The 19,754-nt window shown below is 41.4% G+C and overlaps 1 long non-coding RNA gene across 1 annotated transcript in view; it reads left to right on the forward strand.

Moving 5' to 3' along the window:
- LOC129695853 (uncharacterized) overlaps positions 1-19,754 on the forward strand; it is a 79,369-nt gene that overhangs the window by 20,380 nt on the left and 39,235 nt on the right. The window lies entirely within an intron of this gene.

Below are 19,754 nucleotides of genomic sequence, written 5' to 3' on the forward strand. Positions count from 1 at the left end.
CAGTAGTGCCCTGGGTAAGTTTAGAGAGGCATAGAACCATACAGGGCATAAACAAGGTCTTCGGCCCACCAAGCCTGTGTTGACCAACAAGCACCCTTTTACACAAATCCTACACCAATCCAATTTTATTCTCAGCATATTTCTCACCATACTCCCCCCAGATGCTACTATTCACCCTCACACTGGCAGTAGTTTTACAGTGGCCAAGTAACCTACCAATCTGCACATCTTTGGGATGTGGGAGGAATCCAGACCACCCAGATTCTACCGTCCGAGAATAACATGCGACTCCACACAAAGCCCAAGATTGAACACAGGTTGTGAAGGAGCAGCTCATAAAAGCTTGACAAAAGCAGAAACACAACTCGCATCAGTGAGTGCACCTGGAGTAGGTGTGCAATTGTAGTCCTCATGCCAAAGGAAGGATATACTTGCAATCTGGTGAATAAAATCCTTGTTTCAGAAAATTAATCCCTGATCTGAGAGCTCGGTGGCATGAGGACAGGTTAAGTAAAGTTGGCCAGCAATTAAATAGTTTAATTCCACACCTCTTTAATCGTCCTCAATTGATTGTGAAGGGTGCAGATAATACCTGTAAAATAGAAAGACATTTAAGTGGGCAGAATTCCTGTCAGTAACCACAAGGGACTTCTACATTAGTTTAAGGCAAATAGTGAAAATCCTAAATGTTCTGTCAATTTCACAGTACATCGACAGTGAAGGATGTTGGTTTTAACATCAATACTATTTCAACATGTTGACTAGTTCTTCCGTTTAAGTCTAATCTGCATTTGTCCACTGAACTGCAAAATCGTATTTGGAAAATAGCGTAAGTAAGTTCCTTGACAGCATACCCTGTTATTTCACAAGGACAAGAACAGCTGCTGGACATCTATTGCACAGTAACCACTGAACTCCCCGGTAGATCACCGGTATTCATCTGTACAAAAGACTTTCAGCATCATCTTGTAGCAACAGCTCAATATATCACAGGGAAGCATTGTGTCACTTTTTCTATTCTGGTAACCCATTTTGCCCCTCTGTGATCGAATGAATAGAACTTGTCTCTTGTCTCTATGATGTCTGTGTAGGAGGGAACTGCAGATGCTGGTTTAAACCAAACGGCTGAAGTAGCTCAGTGGCTCAGACAGCATCTCTGGAGAAAAAGAATAGGTGACGTTTCGGATCAAGACCGTTCTTCAGAGTCTGTGTGACTCTCTATGATGTCCTATTGATAATGGACTGCAGAGGCAGAGGACTGAAGGGGCAACACATTACCTAATGAATGCAGAAATTATAAATTGCAGGTTTTATTTGTGTTCACTAGATATTAAGCACTCCTTTTTCAGAACAAACTGGAGGAAGATGACTGTCATTACAGTATGGGTTTTGCCATCAAGAATGAGCTAATCCGGCAACTCAGCGACAGGCCCATCAGGATGAGTGAACGTATCATATCATTCTGGCTCACCCTAATATCAAACCAGCACGCACCTGCTGCTCAGTGTATATTCCTGAGCCCTAGAAGCTACAGATGAGGCTAAACGGGACCTATTTTCTCAACTGGCACATACTTGGGAAGGGGGAGGAAACTGGAGCACCTGGAGGAAACCCATGCAGTCATAGGGAGAACATGCAAACTCCACACCGATAGCACTCAAGGTCAGAATCAAACCAGGGTCTCTGGCGCTGTAAGGCAGCATCTCTACCAACTCTGCCATGGTGCCCTCTTTTTTTATTTTTAGTCATTTTTAAAAATAAATTGGATAGTTATATGGACGGGAAGGGAATGGAAGGTTATGGTCTGAGCACAGGTATATGGGACTAGGGAGATTATGTGTTTGGCACGGACTAGAAGGGTCGAGATGGCCTGTTTCCGTGCTGTAAATTGTTATATGTTATATGGTTATATGGTTATTCTATGTGTACATATCTTGTAGAAATAATAGATGGCTAAGACTGATGACCAAGTGATAGTCTGACCACAGGATTCATGCATGTCTGATGTTAAATGCTTGTTTTTTATCCCCATCACTGGAAAATGAACAGCAAAACAGAGTCTATGATGGTCGTGTAGAATTGGACCATCATTGCCTGTGGCAGATTGTGCTTCCTCAGCTGCCGCAGGAAGTACATTCTCTATTGTGCCTTTTTGACTGTGGAGTCGATGGTAGCCCCCCACTTAAGGTCCTTGGAGATGATGGTTTCCAGGAACTTAAAAGACTCCACAGATGTGACTGTGGTGTTGTTGATGGTGAGCTTTTTCTTAGGAGACCAATGCTTCATGGATTGTAACCTAGTTTGTTTTTGAATAAACTGGGCAACTGGGGACATCAAGAAGACCAAATCCAATAAAGATAAAAAGCGGTGTAGGAAGGAACAGCAGATGCTTAAACAGAAGATAGACACAAAACTCTGGAATAACACAGTGGGACAGGGAAAAGATTGGTCTTGATCCAAAACATCACCCATTCCCTTTTTCCAGAGTTGCTGCCTGTCCCACTGAATTACTCCAGCATTTTGTGTCTAGCATCGAAGATAACAAGCTTGCTGTTTGTGAAAACAATAACGGTGCACTTAGTTGCAGTTAGTTTGAAAACTGATCTGTGCAGTAATTGTGAAGAGAAGGAAACTATGGACTTCAACTGTTAGCAGCATGGAGGTTGGCTGGTGACTGTACATTTGATGACATAGATCATGCATAAAGGGTAGGATTATGGAGAAGTGGAGGGGGGAAGGGAGTTGCTTTAGGGATATGTCAAGTGCAAGTGCTTCCAAGCATCTCCGGACTGATTCCTCAATGCCACTCACAGTTACAGGTCCAAGAGCAGATGGTTGCTGTGGAAATGCTGACAATGCAATCTGTTGCAGTGTGACCTTTGTTCTTTGTAATTTTGACACAATTCTTCATATTTTTACAAAATATGAGTGTAGGCTAATTAAAACGTTATACTGGTCATTCTGTATTTGTGCAATGACATTAAAATTGAATTGAATTGAATTCCATTTACTTTGCTTTGTTTCAAGAATATGACAATGACGAAGTCTCGATTTGATATAATCCTAACTGCAGAACATTTATGTTAGATTAGTCCATTTTAAAATGAGTACTGTACAGTTGTGTTGGATACAAAAGCATTCAGTGTTATATATAATACAAACTCTAGCAACTCCTTGCAGAAGTTTTGAGAAAAGGGAGGACAAATGATTCCAAATTCCATATTAGTAGACAGTGTTTGCCACCAGATGTAAACTATCTAACTCCTGGTGAGACTGTCAAATTTATTTTCTGAAAAACAGAACATGCTGTGCATCTCGTGTGGAAGCAAAAAGAATGGATAAAGAAAAGTTCATTAAAGCATATTTGGTTCAAGGAAAGGTCAAGCATGGCTGTGCTACTTTGCAGACAGAAACTGAAGTCAATTTATATTGGGCTAAAATACCTGTTAAACAAACATTTGGTCACATCAACAAGGTTAGTTACTAAAAGCAACTGTAAAATTCAAGCAAGTAGCTGTTCAATCAAGGTTTCTAATGATATTGTTCATCAGATTTTGTTTTTTAATTAATTAATCCAAAGAACACTTGGTGTATCACATTTTCAATTCTGTTAGGTTCAATGGAAGGTTGAATAAAATTAATCTGTGAAGTTCACAGGGTGAAATAAAATATCTCTCAACATTAGCTACATGATATGTTGCACCACAGGAATGTAATTCAATGCCTAATGATAAAATAAAGCTGTATATTTACCATGTTTTAAGGATTCATTTAAAAAACAGTTTCCAGCACTCTAGTGTTCCAAATACACAGTTGTAAATATCTCCACTTCACTTTCACTTTTTTAATAGTCATCTGAAATAATATTTGTCTCCTTATTTTCCCAAGAAAAAGGCCTCTGACCTGATGTCAAACATACTGGGAAATATGCAGCCATAACCCCTCTTCATTGGCTATAATTCATTGGCTATATTTAAGCGGGAGTTAGATGTGGCCCTTGTGGCTAAAGGGATCAGGGGGTATGGAGAGAAGGCAGGTACGGGATACTGAGTTGGATGATCAGCCATGATCATATTGATGGTGGTGTAGGCTCGAAGGGCCGGATGGCCTACTCCTGCACCTATTATCTATGTTTCTATATTTCTATGTTTCATGTAATCAGGGTCTTTGTTAATATATTTTACCCACTCATTATCACAAATATAACTCATTTCATCTTTCATCTTTAATAATTAGTTTCCCAAGTGCCTGTGCATTGCATGTCCAGAAGTATTAAAAGGTTTATACACAGTATGGAAAAGTAAATATTTGAAACTTAAACTTGAAATTTGGAAGCAGTGCTTTCTATTAGTTGCTTAAAGGAGTCAAAGAGATGCCTACAACAGGGTCTTTAACAGAGCATTTTTTATTAGGTTGTAGTTATTGGTAGCAATATCTTCACAGAAGAATTGAAACCAACATTTGGAATGGCAGCAAAGTGGTTCATGAAACAGTCAATTGCAGTTAGAATGTCGACCTATGTTCACAAAAGAGACAGCATAATGCGGTGGTGGTTGGCACTTCCACGAATATCATCACAGCTGTCTGGGAGAAACTGAACAATTGATGTCAACTTTAAGCACCCTTAATGGTGTTCCTACCGATCCTTATGCACTGGTGTCGGAGATGTGAAAATAATTGCTGAAGCACACTGCTGGATTTATTTGGGCACTTTGTCATGCTTTCCCCAACCCTTATTACAGACATTCTCTCAGATAAAAATAATTAATGCTGTGCTACTCCATAGAGTCAAAGATATAGCATGGAAACAGGTACTTTGGGCCATCTTGTCCATTCCGACCAAGTTGGCATACTGGGCTAGTACCATAACTTTCATTTGGTCCATTGGTAAACCTTTCCTATCCTTTAGGTCCGATAACTGTCCAAATATCTTTGATGCATCCACTTCCATAGCTTCCTCTGGCAGCTTGTTTAAGATTCTTACAGGCTATCTTCTGCGTAAAACGATCGTCTCTGAGGCTCATCTTAAATCTCTTCCCCACCTTAAGTCAATGCCCTCTAGTTTTTGAATCCTCTATGCTCCAAACAAAAATGGCCCAGCCTATCCAACACAAGCCTGGAAGCCCAGATAACATCCTAGTGAATCTCTGCTGGGCAGTTGGCACAATGACATCTTTCCCATAGCTGGGCGACCAGAAATATACACAGCAGAGTCTCACCAACAACTTGTACAGCCGAATCATGATTGCTATTGTATTCAATACACTTTCCAATGAAGGCAAGTATGCCAAGTGCCCTCTTTACCACTCTGTCCACCAGACTCACCACCGTTAGGGAACCATGCATCTGTACTCCCAGATCTCTCTGTTTTGCAACACTCGTGAGGACTCTACCATTTATTCCTGCCCTGCTTTGATAAAGCAAAGTGCAACACCCCACACTTGTTAGAGTTAAATTCCATTTATCATTGCTTGGCCCACCTTCCCAACTGATCTAGATCCTGTCGTAAACTTAGATACTTTTCCTCCCTCTATTATACCAACAATTTTGGTATCTTCTGCAAAATGTCCTAACATATTTACTACATTGCCATCCAAATCATTAATGCATATACAAAACAACAGTGGACCCTGCATCAACTCTTGTGGCAATCCACAGGTAAAAAGCCTCCAATCAGCTAAACAGCCCGTCCACAACCACCCTTACATCCTTCCCCCAAGCCAATATTGAATCCAATTGGAAAGCTCATAGAATTCCCTCCAATCTGCTCTTCCAGACTATCCTACCATCCATGACATTGTGAACGGCTTTGCTAAAGTCCATGCAGAAAACGTCCACTGCCGTGCCCTCATCAATCCTCTTGGTGACTTCTTCAAAGAACTTTACCACAAACTCTACCCATCTTAGAAAGGTTACTGGGAGAATGGAATTGACTGGTTATTGGCACCTGGTCAGGATGAATGTGGAATAGAGAGAGGAAAAGAGAACAGAGAGAACTGCATCAGCTGCTGATGGGCCAAAGGGCAGGAAGAAAGGAATGATAAAATGGCCTTCATTCTCCTCGCTGCTTTCAGGCACCCCTCTACAGCTAGATTTCTTATGTTATAACCTTTCTGGTCTGAACACAACACCTGTATATTCTCTTACCCCAGTCTCTAAGCTATCTCATAAGATATAAATGTGGGCTGGTCGGAACAATTATTTTGCTCAGTGGAACAGCCCAATGTGGACCGTCCACGGCCAACACCACAGCTCTGGTCAAGAGAGCCCAGCAGCGACTTCACCCTCTCCGAAGACTATGTAAAGCAGGCCTCCCCACCACACACCTACGGACTTTTTATAGGGGGACTGTCGAGAGCACACTGACATACGGCATCACTTCCTGGTTCGGGAGCTGCAAGGCGTACGAACGGCACCAACTGGACAGGATAGTGAAGACCGCAAGCAGGATTATTGGTACTCCACTCCCCTTCCTGCTGGACATATACAAGAAGAGATGTATCAACAGAGCCATCTCCATCATCAAAGACCCTTACCATCCATCGCATGACATTTTCTCCATCCTCCCATCTGGGAAGAGGTACAGGAGCATTAGCTGCAAAACCAGCAGGATGCTCCTCAGCTTCTTCCCACAGGCTATAAGACTGTTAAATGGACTTTGCCCCCTGCCAAGTATCGCGCACAAACCCCCACACTGCAGCAGAGCCACTGTTGTGCCGCTGCCGGTCGGAACGGCTGTTGAATTTAGTAGATGTTAAATTTGTTCATCACATGTATTTTTTTTTTATTTTAATTCCTATTTATTTTTAATGCAAACTGAATGGACACTGGTTGAGCAACGTTTTTTTGTTTCCTCTGGGTATGCGAATACTTAGGAAATGACAATAAAGATTTACAATTTACAATTTACAATTTACAATTTACAATAGGATCTCAGGTATATTGCTCCAGTAAAAGATGGTTCTAATTGTTGCTTGATTGCCAAAACCCCAATCTAAACACACCATGTGCAAATCTGGACTTATCAGCACTGCATTCAGTGGGCCTATGTTCACTGTTCAGTGTTCAGTGTCCGATCAAGTGCCACTGGTGATTTTCATAGGCTTAAACTGATGAAACTGAAGATAATACAAGTTCCAGATGACAATTGGACTGAGCAATTACATCTGACAAATATCAAATACCACTGCAATATGCTGTTTGTATCCGACACTGATGGATAGTCCTGGTTCAAAAGAAGCAATAAACTGCCATTTTATGTCAGAATTATTGCAAGTTCTCACTTGGACACAGGTCCAAGGCCAGCCACCAAGCTGTAGTGGTGAGTTTGATTGCCAACCATTTCTGAGACCCTTTGAGATATAGACGGAACCGTAGATTGCATGTAGGACCCAGTTTTGAACTGTTTACTGATTCATAATTCACTCCCAATATAATTGTGTCAGCAGCAAGCCCAGACCACTGAGCTATTAATCAGCAGGAGTCCATTGAGAATTTGCTGAGATCTGCATTGATTGACATCTCAGCTTAATAATTTAAACATTTAGACTCAGCACCATGGGTGCCAGAGCCTTCAGCTGCTCTGCCCCACGTCTCTGGAACACAATCCCACCTCCCATCCGTCACCTGGACGCTATCGATCAATTCAAATCACAACTCAAAACACACCTGTTTAGATTAGCATACCCGACATAACTTCCACCATGTTCACCCTGATTTTAATGACTTCAAATGTTTTGTGTGTTTTTTTTTGTTTTTGTTTTTAATCAACTTGATTTTAATATTGATAAATGTATTGTGATTTTATGTCCTGTAAGGTGTCCTTGGGTGTCCAGAAAGGCGCCAGCAAATAAAATGCCCGAAAGAAAGAAGAAGAAAAAGAAGAAGAGGAATAAATGGGTCTTTCATTCATTGTCTCTTTATCTCTACATCATCATCTATTTCTCTTGTTTCCCTTATTCCTAACTAGTCTGAAGAAGCGTCTCGACCCGAAACGTCACCCATTCCTTCTCTCCAGAGATGTAGCCTGTCCCGCTGAGCTACTTTTTGTGTCTATCTATGGGTAACTATTTTTCACACCGTAGACGGGCCGGGAAGATCATTAAAGACCCCTCCCACCCCAACCATGGACTGTTTGCCCTCCTCCCATCAGGGAGGCAGTACAGGAGCCTCAGGTCTCGTACCAGTAGGATGAGGAACAGCTTCTACAATAATACCATCACATTGCTGAACTCGGAGTCCCGCCGATAGACTTCTCCAGTCTCTCCGTCCACATTGTTCGATTATTGTTTGATTATTCTGTATTTTTATTTTTATTTCTATATTGCACTATACTACGGACTGACGCTAAACTGCATTTCGTTGTACCCATACTCGTATTTGTGCAATGACATTAAAGTTGAATTGAATTGAATTTTCACACTGATGTCTGGCTCAGCCAATGGCACCTAGGAATAGACTTGGTGACAACCAAGAATAGTTTGGTGACTACTGGATAGACAGTTGAAGGCACGGAAAGACGGCACCCGGGACAGGCTGGGTTAGCACCCCAGTCCATGTCTTTCGTGAGAAAGACACCCAATAAAGCTACAGAAAGGCCTAATGAACCACCACGGGCTAAAAATCCATCAGGCGAGAATGAAATGCTCGGAGAAGGAGAAGGAGGTGCAGCGCACAGGCCTTGAACCTGGTGAGACGCAGGAGGAGGTCAGCCGGAACTCACCCCGCAGAGCCCAGTCCCTCCATGCACTAGAGTCTCCCGACCCCTGCAGAGTAGTTATTAAGATAGCTGATCCGTGGGCGGTTGCTACTGGGACGCAAGTCGGGACCTGATCAACCCCGGCTGGGTCGCCTGGGCGAGGGTGTCTGATGTTGTGAGACCCGAAACATCCGATGACCCCAGGTCACATCACTGAGGATGCGTCCCAGCGCATCTAGAAGATGTATCTTTCTCACATTCTGTCTGTAAACTTTGAATGGGAATTTCCTCTGCCCGCTCCCATTCTGTACCATAATGTTAACGGGATGGTAGCAGAAAACCTATTTATTCTCTTAAACTTAGTCTAAGTCATCGGAATTCAATATTATTGTCTGGAATTTCTGCGGCAGATCCACTGATCTCCCATTGTAACTGTGAATGGTGTTTAAAGAACTCTAGGTATTGTAGCTCCCTTGTTGAGAACCTCAATTTTACTTTTCTAATCATTGTGTTATTTAAAAACAAATAAATGATCTGGTAAGCCAAAATCAAATTATATTCTTTTTTGGTTTTCAGTTTCACAGCAGTAAAAAAAAATAAGCAATTGTATCTTAATTTCAGCCGAGGTCAAGGTCTCCTGCAGGCATTATTAGAATTAATTGATGTGGAACAAAGGATTTTCATCCTCGTTTGTTACTTTTATTTTACAAAGCAGGAAAGGGGATGTTCAGATTTGTTCAGATCTATGATTGGCCGTGTTGGTTTGTCATCAAACATTCCACTGTTTTTCCAAGCACGGATTATCATCAGAAGCCCCATGCTGAGAATTCATGACTCTGTCTAACTCTCAGATGTGAGTCTTTCATTAGAGGCTTGAAAAGAGAAAAATAATTACCCCAATTGTACCATGTCATTGTGGAAGACTGGAAGGATAGTTTGATTGAGACATAAAAAACTGCAGATGCTAGAAACTAGACCAAAATACAAAGTGCAGGATGAACTCAGTGGCGGGGGGAATGGTCAGACGATGTGTCAGGTTGTGACACTTCCTCAGACTGTTGCAGTAGACAGGAGAAAGTTGGCAAAGAGAGGTTTGGGTGAGATAAAGCTTGGCAAGGCATAAGATAATACAGGCGAGGTGGGGTAGAGGTGTGAGTGGCAGATGTGTAGAGTAAGTGACAAAGGTTAGAGGTGAAAGGAGACAAAAGTATTGGTCACATACCGACCTTTCTGTTCTGGACGTTCTTCATTGCCAGTATGAGGTCACATGCACACTAAAGAAACAGCACCTCACATTCCACTTGGGTAGTTTATAACCCAATGGTATGAACATTGAATTCTCCAATTTTAGCTAACAGCCTCCCCCTTTTTCCCCCTCTCTTCCCTGTGCCCCACCCAAATTACTCTGCACTATCATGACCCCCTTATCCATTCCCCCTTTCCCACCTATTATCTCTTCCTCTGGCTTCATATTTCATTCCTCTCCTTATCTTACATCCTTTGTTTCCGTTTAATCTCTGACCTGCATGTTCCTCCAACACATTGTGTTTTTATTCTGTAAATCATCCTCTGTAGTTTCTCGTTTCTCCAAAAGGCTGGCAGATAAGTGACGAAGAGCAGAAATGAAATGTAAAGCCAGATAGAGGGGATGCATACAAGGGGACATAGGGAGGGGAAAGAGACCTGGGGAATGGAGATGAATATATGGGAGGAGTGGATGGAGCAGAGTGACCCGGGTGGATGGAGATGGTGGGAGAAATGTGTGTGTAATGGAGTGGTAGGGTCGGGGAAAGAGAGGGAGAAAGGGGTGTATCACCTGAAATTGGAGAATTCAATGTTCATACCACAGGGTTGCAAACTACCCAAGGGGAACATGAGGTGCTGTTCTTCCAGTTTTCATATGGCCACACTATGGCAATAGATGAAGCCATGGACAGAAATAGTGGGAACGGGAAGCAGAGTTAAAATGGTTAGCATAGGACTTGGCAGAATGAGTGTAAATGCTTAACAAAATGTTCACCTAGTCTATGCTTGGTCTTGCCGATGTAAAGGAGGCCACATCAGGAACAGCTAATGTAGTATAGTCATGATTACTCAATATGTTTTGATTGTCTGGTCTTTTACTTTCCTTGGCTGTAAGATTCCAAACATTTATGATAATGCTTTAAATAAAGCTTAATCTCTGAATACAACTCATTTTCATAATAAAAGGGTTAAACATGCATCACCAAACAACCATTGTTTCTGTTGTGCTAATTTAATATATCATTTCCATCCATGTTCAGTACTTCATACCAATAAGTAATAAATTCACAAAGATATTTATTAGTTCCATTAATCAGTTGCGCTGAACCAGTGTGAAATTTGTTTGCTGCATCTTCTGTCTCCATTATTTTGATGTTTTTGTTCATTTTAGCCGTTCATCCTGTTGGCCAAGAAATATTACCGCACTGGATCAAAGGCATCGTTGTAACTTTTATCAGACTCTGATATCAATCACCAATTCTGATTACGCTAGCAGATAGTATTGCAGGCATGATTCTGATTCATCCAGACATCCAACAGGAGAGAGCCGAACCACGTACTTGCTGAGTGCCCCACCAGCAACTTTAGATCACCAGAGGGAGGTGAAAGGCAACTTTGGCTAGAAACTCCACTGGGCCAGTCACATAAATAATGTAGCGCCCAAGAGCAGGCAAGAGGCAAGATATCCTGTGGAGATTAACTCACCTTTTGACAGCCTAACACCATTCCACCTTCTACAAGGCACAGGTTAGGAGGGTAGTGGTAACTGACCCACTTGCCTGAATGAGTAATTCAACAACTCTCAAGGTACCTTCTGTGGTAAAGCTTTCCAGTTGACTGGCTCCCCATCAACAATCTTTTAATGACACAGCAGAAGTTTAGGAAGGAGCCCCACTACCACATTCCTAAGTGCAATTATGGATGGATCATAACTACTCGTTATTCAGACCCAGCAACACCCAGATCCTGACATATGAATAAAATGCATGAAGGTTCAAAATAAGTCGATTCCCCAGTGCAATCCGGCCTCCAGCCAAACGTCAGCTTTCACTTCAGTGAATTATATTTTGATACTTGTTGAAATCTTACTTATTAGCCTGCCCAATTTACCTTAAATAATCTGAACATCATCTCTTCTCAATTACATCTCCTAATGGTTCTATTTAATGTAATGTTAGCCTTATTTCCATTACCCTGAGTATGCAGTATTTCAGATCATCACTGAAGGTATGAACGCGGGGAATAGCAGAAACATATCATTTGGCTGCCTTACCGTTCATTAAGTTCCTGGTTAATCATTTACCTCAGCACAACTTTCCTGCACTGGCCCAATTTTCTTTTCCATTACTTGATAAGTAAATATCTATTGCTCTCTGTTTTGATTATATTCTGTGATTCAGTCTACAGAGCTGCCCTGTGTAGAACATTCAAGAGACACACTATCATTTTTCTCAGTCCTGAATAGCTGACTCCTTATTTTGAAACTTTGACTACAGCACTTGGCACCACATCCAAGATATCCCGATATTTACTCTGTCAAGTCTTGAAAGGTGACAAATGTAGTACCTCAGGAATCACTCCAATGAACTTTGGCTGTTCTTCGCCTATCACAATTAAATCCAAAGATAGATACAGAAAGCTGGAGTCTGAAGAAGGGTCTCCACCCGAAACGTCACCCATTCCTTCTCTCCAGAGATGCTGCCTGTCCCACTGAGTTATTCCAACATTTGGTGCCTATCTTCAGTTTAAACCAGCATCTGTAATTCCTTCCTATGCAATTTAATCCAAGTGACCTGTTACCACTTCCTTAACATGGGGCATCAGATCTGTACACAATGTTTCAGACACAGCACTATATAACAGCCAAAATGGATTGTACTCTTAATCTTAATCCTTTTATTACAAAAAGACCACCTAACATTTGTGTTCCTAGCAGCCTGCCGAACATGTGTAAACTTTTAGTGCTTCCTGTACAGTGACAAATACAGCCCTCTGAATACCCACACCTCAATCACTCATCATATAAAAACATGTGCATTTCTGTAAAAGGACACAAAGTGCTGGAGTAACTCAGCAGGTTGGGCAGCATCTCTGTAGATGACATTTCGGCTTGGGACCATTCTTCAGTCAGACAAAGAGCCCCGAGTTGAAATGTTACCTATCCATGTCCTCCCCAGATGCTGTATTGAGTTCTTCCTACACTTTGTGTCCTTTTGTGTAAAGCAGCATCTGCAGTTCCTTGTTTCTACATTTGTGCATTTCTATGATTTTTACCAGTGAATTACTTCACATCTTTCATATTTGAACTTTCATGTCTTTGCTCATTCTTATGACCTGTCTCTGCACCGCCCCCCCCCCCCCCCCCCCCCCCCCCCCCCCCCCCCCCCCCCCCCCCCCAGTGATTTACAGCATCATCCTCGCAGCCTTCACTGCCTCTAGCTTTGTTATATTGCAAACTTTGTGCCCACTTTCTTCTCCTCATCAAATTCAATGCCTATTGGGGTCTGAGTACTGCTCCCTACATGATCCGTCCAGTCACAGACTCATTTAACTTTTCCAATATTCATGTTTGTGCTCGTATTAATTACTTCAGCTCCTCATTCATCCAGGTCCATGGTTCTTCATTAGGTTTTCAAGAGGGTTTCTAGTTCTATTTCCTTAAATGCAGCCACAAAATATTTATTTTTAGTTTAAGAATACAATGTAGAAACAGGCCCTTCGGCCCACCGGGTCCACGCCGACCAACAATGACCCTGTACACTAGTTCAATCCTACACTCTATGGATAGAAACATAGAAACATAGAAATTAGGTGCAGGAGTAGGCCATTCGGCCCTTCGAGCCTGCATCGCCATTCAATATGATCATGGCTGATCATCCAACTCAGTATCCCGTACCTGCCTTCTCTCCATACCCCCCTGATCCCCTTAGCCACAAGGGCCACATCTAACTCCCTCTTAAATATAGCCAATGAACTGGCCTCAACTACCCTCTGTGGCAGAGAGTTCCAGAGATTCACCACTCTCTGTGTGAAAAAAGTTCTTCTCATCTCGGTTTTAAAGGATTTCCCCCTTATCCTGATTTACAGAAGCAAATTCACCTCCAAACCTGCATGTCTTGGGGATGAGGGAGAAAATCGGAGCACCCAGAGAAAACCCATGAAGTCACAGGGACAACATGCAGACTCCATACAGATAACACTCCAAATACGTACAGGTATGTAGGTTAATTGGCTTTGTGTATGCACAAATTGTCCCTAGTAGTAGGATAGTGTTAATGGTCGGTGCGGACTCGAAGGCCTGTTTCCGCGCTGTATCCCTAAATTAAACTAAACTAAAAATTCCAGAGTCAGGAACGAGTATGGGTCTCTGGCGGCAACTACTTATTTACTTTCTCTACTACTTCCTGTGTCCCAATATAATTCAGCCATGATCATATTGAATGATGGTGCAGGCTTGAAGGGCCGAATGGCCTACTGCAACTGTTTTCTATGTTTCTATGTTTCTTCTCCCTTTGTCTGTAAGGAATATGCACTTCTATTCAAATAATCTATTTTTGCATATGTAACAAAACATTTACAGTCTGCTTTTATGTTTCTCACAAGGCTCCTTTTGTATTATTTCTTTCTTTTCCTCATCAATGTCTTCCTCTTCTACTGAACGATAACATTTTCATAATTTTCAGGCTCACATTTGTTTGGCAAGAGGTAAGCCTTTTTGATATGTTGCCTGACATCATGGCTTATCATGTATATCTATACACTATAAATGGATCAATAGTAATCATATATTGTCTTTCCACTGACTGGATAGCACACAACAACTGTTCACTGTACCTCAGTACACGTGACAATAAACTGAAACTGAACTGAACTGAATTGTTGAGTAACTCCAGTACATTGTTTTTTGCTTAACACCTAATATCTGCAGCTTTTCATCCCTGAATGCCCAGATCATGGCCGTGGGGAAACTACCTGCAACTGGCAGTCCTCAATCAGTTAGAATTGGTCATAACATTTCATAAGGTCATAAGGTCATGTGATAGGAGTAGAATTAGGCCATTCGGCCCATCAAGTCTAATCCGCCATTCAATCATGGTTGATCTATCTCTCCATCCTAACCCCATTCTCCTGCCTTCTCCCCACAACCTCTGACACCTGTACAAATCAAGAATCTATCTATCTCTGCCTTAAAACGATCCACCGGCAAAGAATTCCACAGATTTACCACCCTCTGACTAAAGAAATATCTCCTCATCTCCTTTCTAAAAGACCATCCTTTAATTCTGCGGCTATGACCTCTCGTCCTGGACTCGCCCACTCGTGGAAACATTCTCTCCAATCCACTCTATCCAATAAGGTTTCCCCCTCATTCTTCTAACAGTAACCTCAGCAGTAACACTCAACACTCTCTGGGTTGTGTGCTCAGTCCCTTGCACCCATTATTGTGTGACCAAGTACAGCGCCAACTCTATCATTAAGTTCAGATTGCACTCCATCTTCAGTTTCAGTTTCAATTTAATTTACTGTCACGTGTACCGAGGTACAGTGAAAAGCATTTTGTCATGTGCTAACCAGTCAGCAGAAAGACCACTTGCAACATTCTGCTGTTTTACACTTGATCTCCTACTTATTGTTGTATTTACCATTATTGGATGTATATAGATTACTCTGTGAGCTTCATGTGAGCAAGGAATTTCATTGTGCCCTGGTGTATATGGCAATAAACTAATCTGAATCTGTATCTAATCGTCTGATCTGCTGAGTTACTATGGCACTTTGTGTCCTGTATTACATGTAAGCTATGTGTTACTTCTTTAAATTATACCAACTGCTTGTTCACTGCCATCATTTCACCAATCTACCATTGCAAAACCACACAACATGCCTTCATAATTTGCTTTATTCAGACTTTGAATCCAACTGAATAATATCACTTCCAATTGTTCAATAAAACCCAGTCACTTTGTAATCACTGTTCTTGCAATGTCCCTTACCTACCAGATTATCAGTTAGTCCTTTCTTATCACAAAAGATCAGATCTAAAACTGCCTATTTTATCGTACTTGGCAAGAGAATGGAACACAATAAAAACTCAAAATGTTAACCAGATCTTTGTTTTTAAATAGTGCTTTTCCCTAGTTTGCTTATTCCTTCATATTGAATTATTAACATTATCAATGGTTTGTATTATTTGTGTTTAATATTATAGTTTTTCATCTATATTAATGAAGCAGACATTATTGACATTGGTTTATATTTAATCAAAAATGTTTCTGTGTGATGTAGTCTGTCCGACATATTTAGGAAATTCCTCTTGCACCAGATGGAGAGGTGTTTATACTTTCCACGGGTTCTCCCTGGATAGCCATCCAGATTTATTTTGGGGCAAGTGGTTGTCAGATCTTATTAGATTAGAATGTCCCAAGATACCACTGAACTATCGTTTCCTTGGTGCTCCATCATTACACTCGGAAGGAAATAGAATTTATCATGAATGTTTTGCTTTGTGAAATTATTTACTCTGAAACATAATGGTTGACTGTTGGTGGAAAGTAGTTGCAAAACTTCCTCACAAGCTGGTTTTAGTGACATTCACAGGAAGGTAGGTCATGGCACTCTTCCAAAAATCTGACAGACTTTTTTGATTCTAAGCCATGGAGACAAAAAAGTGAGTTTTCATCATTCCCTTTCAGAGAACAGCTCTGAGGCCCAGTTGTTTTTTTTTAATTGGAGTTCATTTGTGGTTTAACTCTGCCTTTTTACAAGTTCTAATTAGCAGGTTACTGTGTGTGATTCTGGGCTTTCTGGCAATTTCACTAAATTGGCATTGCATTTTTCTTTCTGTGTCATTGTTCAGCTGAGAAACAGCTATCTTTCCAAGGAAGAACCTATTCACCTGATTGTAAAGGGTTCAGAGATTATATGAATATGAGCCACGACCATCTGTGTGAGTCTTCCGCTCTGAAACTGCCTTCATATGCAACTTTTCCATTAATAATATGTTCATTAATCGACTTTAAATAATCGCTATTTGCTAACTATTTTAGACGTTGTTTTACTCATGGTGTGTTTTCTTTAACAGTGACAATTTTTTGACAGCAAAGTCATTTTATAGAAATGCTGTAGAATATCATATGTAATTATTTGCACATTTTCTTTATGTGCACTTCTGCATTCAATCTAACAAATGATCACCTTTGATTGAGCTGTATTTTTACTCCAGCGGAGTTGATAATAATCCAATCCATAACTTGAAACAATAAATAGGCCAGTTAATAAATTCAACTGGGAGGATGTTACTCAACTGACACTTCAAAGCTAGCCATAGGAATACAGGCACCTAGGACCATAAAAACTATATAGTGAAAGAGAGCCACAAGTACGAAGCACAAGTGTTATACAAGTACTGAAGTACGAGTATAACATTTTCAGAATGTGAAATTGTTGACCTTCCACCATAATGCCATCAGGGGTGTTGTACGAAGGCTGCCTAGCCAACGGTTTGTCTCGTCTTTTTCCCTCTTTGTGTTTTTAGTTTGTTGTAAAATGTATGTTTTAGTTTATCTTTAGTTTTGTATTATATTGCGGGTGGTGGTGGGGTGCGGGAAACTTTTTTATCTCTTTCCTTGACGGAGATGCGACTTTTTCGGTGTTGTATCTCTGTCCGCACTACGGCCTAACATCATGGAGTTGGCAGCCTCTTGTTGGGACCTCGAAAGCTCCAACGGCGGGTGCCTGCGGACATAACATCGTGAGCTGGTGATCCCTTTGCTAGGGATCAACCTCCGATCTCCAACCACGGGAGCCTGCAGACGTTAACATCGTGGAGGTCATGGTCCCTGGTTGGAGACCGACTTCAGGAGCTCCAAGCCGCGGGAGCTTCAACCACTCCGATCCCGGGAGCTTCGATTGCCGGCTGCGGGAGCTTCAATCACCCCGACTGTGGATGGTTCGACTCCCCCGACCGTGGGCGAAAAGGAGGAAAGAAGATTGCCTTCCATCACAGTGTGGAATGGGGAGGAGCCGCTGTGATGGATGTTTGTCAAATGTGTATGTTGTTGTATCTTGTTGCTTTTTTTGGTATGGCTGTATGGCAAACCAGATTCTTCATATGTTGCAAAACATACTTAGCTAATGAATTACGAATATGATTATTATTATGATTATTATGTAGATGACACAAAGCCATCCAACAATACTGAGGTCCGACCTGTAATTATTCCAAAGCTCTGGATTTCCTGGTAATTTTAGGAAATTCCAAATGGAGAGATGTTTACACTTTTCACGGGTTATCCTTGGATAGCTATCCAGATTTATTTTGGGGCAAGTGGTTGTCAGATCTCATAAGATTAGTGTATCCCAAGTTACCATTTAATTTTGTCTACCTTCGATTTTCCAGCATCTGCAGTTCCTTCTTAAATGCCATTCAATTATCTTCCTTGGTCCTCCATTATTGCATTGAAAAGGAAATAGAGTTCAAGAGACCAGTTGATTACAATATAACTTAAGAACATTAGAAATAGGCCATCTATCCCTTCAATTCTACTTTACCAGTCATCAACATTATGGCTGACCTTCTGCTTTGACGCATTTTATGCACTATTGCCATGTTCCTTAATATTCATAAATCTGTTGATTTCTGTTTTGAAAGGACTCAGCAACTGAGCTTCCATAGCCATAGTATAAATTCCAAAGAGTCAAAGATGCTCTGAATCAAGCAATGTCTCCTCATCTCAGTCTTAACCAACTATCCCTTTTTTGAAAGACACCAAATTGAATTCTAGATTCCCTATGGAGGGGAACCATCTTTCCTGCATCCAGTCTGTCAGATCATTTAAGGATTTTTTAAGTTGCAATTGTTCTCATCAATCTATCTTTAACTGGCAAAATTCCTTCTCCCTGGAATTAGTCTGATGATTCTTCTCTGCATTCCCTCTCAGGCAAGTACATCTTTTAGTAGGCAAGAAGTAAAGGATGTACTTCCCTTAGAGGAAGTGACGATACAGTTGATAGGGCTGCTGCCTCACAGCGCCAGAGACACGGGTTCGATGCTGACCTCAGTGTTTGTCTGTGTGGAGTTTGCATGTTCTTCCTGTGAACATGTGTGGTTCCTCTGGTGCTCTTTCTCTTTCTCTGCAATTTCCTCTTACATCCTGAAGATGTGCAGGTTTGTCGGTTAATTGGCCTCTGTTAATTGCTCCCTGTGTGTAGGGAATAGATGTGAAAGTGGGATACATAGAACAAGTGTGAATGGGTGAGTAATGGTCCACATGGACTCGATTTGCCAAAGAGCCTGTTTCCATGCTATCTTTCAGACAATCAATTAAAACTATGAATTTGCGATACTGCTCATTAGGTCATCCTATATAATAGTAGGATTAAACGAGAACTTACCAGTTTGAAGTTTGATCTTTAGTTTATGAGGAGTAACGTTGAGGGATTACGTGAAGAACCCGCCAGGACGCATGCGTGTCATTCTTCAAAGATTCTTAAATAGTAATATTGGTGGTTTAGTACCTCCAGGTCTGCACAGCTCTGCAAACTTAGGGTTTAAGGCTGGGCAGATGGCGTTCTTCCTGAGACTATTGATCTCATACTGCGTATTGCAGAATAATGCCAGAGCATCTTGCTGTTGTTCTGACATCTCTTTTCCATCCACTGTCCGGGCAAATGCTGTGATCCCTGCAGTCAACAATTTTAGAATTTTCTGAAGCTTAACATCCTGGCTTCTGACTCCCGCTCCAATGTGTTTCCAGATGCAACTGTTCACCACGGGAACATTGAGGGATACACAATTTACCGGTGCCAAATATTTGGCAGTGGTGTCCATTACAGCCTGTTCCTGTAGTTGTTTAAATGAGAGATAATCAATACTGGATGCTAATTTTAGTTCTAAATGCAGTCCAGTCTGTTCTGGTTGTACAAATTTGGACACCATTTCCAGGAGGTTTTCTTGTTCTTGCACCCCCTGCACGCTGGTTGTCTCTTCAGCAAACACCCCTTCAGAGCCAGCCCAGAATTGGCTCCCAGT

This window comes from Leucoraja erinacea, chromosome 3 (assembly GCF_028641065.1).
Source record: "Leucoraja erinacea ecotype New England chromosome 3, Leri_hhj_1, whole genome shotgun sequence".
Classification (NCBI taxonomy): Eukaryota; Metazoa; Chordata; class Chondrichthyes; order Rajiformes; family Rajidae; genus Leucoraja; species Leucoraja erinaceus.